This window comes from Melospiza melodia, chromosome 2 (genome assembly GCF_035770615.1).
Source record: "Melospiza melodia melodia isolate bMelMel2 chromosome 2, bMelMel2.pri, whole genome shotgun sequence".
In the NCBI taxonomy this organism is placed as follows: domain Eukaryota; kingdom Metazoa; phylum Chordata; class Aves; order Passeriformes; family Passerellidae; genus Melospiza; species Melospiza melodia.
The window spans coordinates 127,394,494-127,399,226 of NC_086195.1; positions in this window are offsets into that span (position 1 = coordinate 127,394,494).

Consider the following 4,733-nt stretch of genomic DNA (forward strand, 5'->3'; position numbering starts at 1 on the left):
TTTTCTGTGATAAGGATGTCTTGAGCTGGTTGGTTTACCATCTCACTGTCAGAGAGGAGTGATTCAGACACCAACCAGACAGGAGTCATTCAGTGAAATACTTTTCCAATCCTGGTGAAAGAAAACAGTCCTACAACTGAGGTGCTCCAAAACCTGCAAGGTTTGAAGATGAGGTAGAGCAGGGAGACTTGCCAAGGGAAAGTAAAGGTCTGTGAGCAGCCAGCACTGCTTAGCTGAAGACCCAGGGGACTGAAGCTCAGTGCCTCCAACCATGGGCTGCCTCATCAGCCTCGTCTATGCCAACAACAAAATCAGCAGACAATTATTCACAATCACTGCTGAGCTGGTTTCTCATCAGCTTATCAAGCTCAGTTGTCATGCCAAATCCAGTGCCAGCCTAAGAAAAATGCCAGGAAAAAGAGAGGGAGAAAGGTGTGGAACTGCAACCCTAGAGAAGGGCAGACCAGCTTTTGATAAGCAGTACAGGCAATTTCCCTTGATTAGGGTATCTAGGTTGTGGACTAACCTGTGGGGTGGAGAGGAAGAGCCTAGTATATGTCAGGATAAATATGTAGGCAGAGCAGTGGCAATGTGAAAAATAGCTTTTTCAGGCTACATAGCTACTCATCACATTGCCACTGCTCTGGTGCAATATTCCGGGCTTCCTAGCCTGAAAGAAAACACCTTGAGAGTGAACTCTAGTTACAGCTGTCTGGAAGATGATGAGGGCAAATATTTCTGTTTCATGAGCATGCATACTCATTAAACAGAGTAAACTCATTGCTCATTAGAAGAAAGAAGTCATAAAGGAAGGCAATAAGCAGAAACAAAACCAGAAATTGCTGTGGTTCACCAAATGGTACCTTTTTGTAACTTCTGCAGTGACCTCATGCTTCATGAAGAGGTACAACAAAGCACTGGTGTGCCAGCACGTATTAAGGACAAGGAATAAGCCTCCCTTATTGTCCTTCTCTTTGGTTTGTAAAGCCTTGTCTAGGATTTGTAAAGCCTTGTCTAGGATTCAGTAAGTAACTAAGATAGAGATGGCTCTAACTTATGGATTCTTCCATGTTTTAAAAGTAGGATGAGATTGTACCACCTTCATCATTACAAACAGTCCCATTGAGGTTACCTGTGGTACCTCCAGAAAGCACACAACAGGTCATGGAGATTCAACATCTCACAGAGATGAGACAGAGACACTGACAGAGGACAAAAAGGAGGCAGGTTGAGGTGCCTCCTTTTACCAAGTCCACAGCACACCTGTGACATGTTGGGGGCAGCAGTTAGTAGCTGACGTGACACATCCTTTCAACCACTTGCTCAATTTGTCTCCAAAATAAGATCAGCTCAGCAAAAAACAACCTTGTTCTGTGACAAACATCAAACATTTCACCTCATGTGAGCTTACAAAATATTGTTAGCCTGAAGACCAAATGAGGACCATAAGCAGGACAATACATATATATTATATATATATATATATATATATATATATATATAGGGAAGGCTGGCAAGGAAAAAAATAAACAGGCTCTAATTTTCTCCTGCAATACTAAGCAGCTTTCATACTGCAGGAGACTAAAAAGGTTGAGTTACCCTGACATCAGTACAGTCATTATTGGCTCAGGATTTTGGCTTGTGTACAAGGCTAACATTCTTACTCTTGGGAAGGTCTTACTCTAGCACAGAAGTGGGTAAGAAACTTTAATGTGTTGTCCCTCTTTGTACCCTAATCCAAGTGTCTGAATTTCAGAACGTCCAGAGACCAACCATGGTGAGCACATTGTCACACTGTCAGGAAGGCTAATGAACAACCTCCTTGTAATTAAAGGTGTCCTCAGATGCTCTAAAATGAAAAACACCAGACAATGTATGTAGTCCACATACTTGCACTACCTAGAGAGTAAAGTATTCCATATTCCTTCCTATCAAGCAATTTGACATTCTTCATGCCCATACTGACTACTGTGGAGACGTCTTACTACAGACGACTCAGTGATTTGGGGAAATTATCTTGCAACAGGCCAATACATCTGAGTGCTAGAGAGCAAATTACAGGCTCTTAATGTTTTCCCAAATATTTTCACATATGCTCTGTTATTATTTATATTGCATTACAGACTATCGTGAGCCATTTGACTTTAACCAGGGGTGACTTAAATTGCATGCTGAGGTTCGGAGTGCGTTCATCCAAGGCGGTGTCGGCAGTAATAACACAACACGCTGTGCTCTGCCCAGTGAGCGTGCTTTCCTGAGGTCAGTGGGAGCTCAGGCTGCTCAGGATTCACAAACTTGACTCTTTAAGGGCTCACCTCAGGGGCCCTTTGACAAACCTTGACCCTGTTCAGAGCACCACTGTCCTAAATTCTCCCAAGGATCTGAAACAAAACACAGCACCCTCCAATCCTGTTGCACATGATTATCAGGGACAGATAGCTGTGAAACAGAGATGGCCCTTTAAGTAAGCAGTGAATGGGAGGTGAATACTGGTGGGATAATGCACATCCCTTGTGCATTAGAGAGTTGCTACTTGTGGCACCAGGTCCAAACCAGTACTGCATTAGATGAATTTGGTGCCTCGTTGAGCTAGGCTACGTTTAACATACAAAAGCGATACATTGCTATCAGTGACATTTGGCTGGTGACACTTTCAGGAGAGTCCCCTGACTGTCTGACTGCTGCTCGCTGGAAATACACCCACTCAAATATGTGGGCATGTAGGTATGTGTTTCCAGAAACTGTGGAAAACATCTGTGAAGGGAATGAATTTCTCTTTTTATATAGCATGTTATTAACAGAGCCTAAAATCCCAGTTGCATTTTCACCCTATTATTCAGACTGTTTTCTGTCCCTATTATTCAGACTGTTTTCTGTCCTAAGTTCTCTGCTCACCGTTAGAAACTATTGATACTTGTTTTGAATACCAGAAAGACCTACATTTCATTAGTACTTGAAAACAATTCAAATACAGCAGAATTTTGGTAAAATTCAGAAATAATTGTTTTAACTGCTAGGATTTGGTAGTAGAGGCACTGTTGTAAATCAATAACTGTGTTTAAGCTTTTAGGTATTTTGTTATTCTGTGGACAGTTCATATGGCAAGAGTACATAAACCCAGGAATCTTTTACAGGTGCAGATCCTTATGGTCTAAACTCTTTGATACAAGATTCTTCTTTTCTCTTTCTGAAATGGCATCTGCCACTTCAAAAGGGTGAAACATATTGCACATGGGAATTTGCAAGCAGTATCCATACAAAGAGAATTTTGTTATTTTTACACTTTCATGCCAAGCACCCAGAAGAAACCTACTTGCTTAGAGGTATGTCAGAGAAGCACTTTGATCCAATGAGTGTATCTCTGGGAGTGAGATAGGAATCCAGGCAGAAAATGGGAATCTGAGGCAAAGGCTGCATATGCCACATAAAAATAGTGCCACACAATTACCCAAGGGCAACAATTCCCCCCCCCCCCCTTAATTAGTATTGCACACAGCTCTGAATCACATACCACGTTAATATCTTGAAGTCACTTGTAAGACTTTTTTTACCTAACCATTTAACAGCCCCTCTCTTTGGGTATCTCCAGTACTTTAATATCTGGAGCATATCTTATTCTGAACTGAAATTACATATCACTGGCTACAGCTGCAAGATTACAAATCTGGTCAGTAAAAGCAGAATAAGCAAAAGTAAGTAGGCAAGGCTTAAAAAACCCAGACTGTCACACAGCTAATCCTTTTTAGCAGGTAGGCGAAAATCAAAGCATCTCATAAATATGAAGCCTAGACTGGCTAAAGAAATTCTAGCACTTTCAACATGAGACATGCAAGAATGAGGACGCACGTTCACTTATTAAGAAAAGTGCTTCTATTTGAAGACTTTTCTGTGGGGAGGGAAAGACAACTAGTAAATGGTAGGTTCTCTTAAGAATACTATAACAGTTGCTTCCTCCCCCCAGTTGGTCTACAAATTGTCCCTTTATTGGACCCAAAATTTGTAGCAAGTTTATATTTTATTAATATTTTTTCCCAGATTTGTTTGGCATAAAGAGGACTGATGCAAAAAGGATAGGCTAGATCTCTGTAATGGAATTAATCTGAATTACAGCAGCTGGGCAACGGACTGTGAAATTGGGTAGACCTGCCCTCGGAAAATAATCGCTGACACCTCCCTCTCACCAGGGCAAAGGTGTTTGCCTGGCAGCTGTCACAGCTCTGTGAGAGATCTTAATTTCGGAGCAACTTTCTGACCCTCCACGTACATCCCAGAAGGGGGTCGGGATGAGCGGGCTTTGCCTTGTGCTCCGGGAGGGCTGCGGAGGTGGTGTCTGTGCCATCCCCAGCTGGAAGGACGCGAGCATCCCGGGACGCAGCGGCATCCTCCGAAGGCTCAGCGAGGCCGACTCGGCCCCGACACCCCCGACAGAACCGGGCAGCGGGCAGCCTGCCCCGGGCCAGGGACAGCGCACCGGCCGCTCCGGGCAGGGCAGGGCAGGGCAGGGCCGGAGGGGCCGCGGAGCTCCGGCCGCTTCCCCGCCCGCGTCCCCTCCCCCTGGCGGGGCGGGAGCGGGGCCGGGCCGGGCCGGGGGAGGAGCAGCAGCCGGAGCCGGGGCCGGATCACGGCGGCTCCCGCGGAGCCCCCGAAGTTTTCGCTGCCGGCGGAGGCGGCTCCGGGCCCTCGTCCCGCCGCTTCCGGGGCCCCGCCGGGCGGAGCGGGCCGGGCCGGGCCGG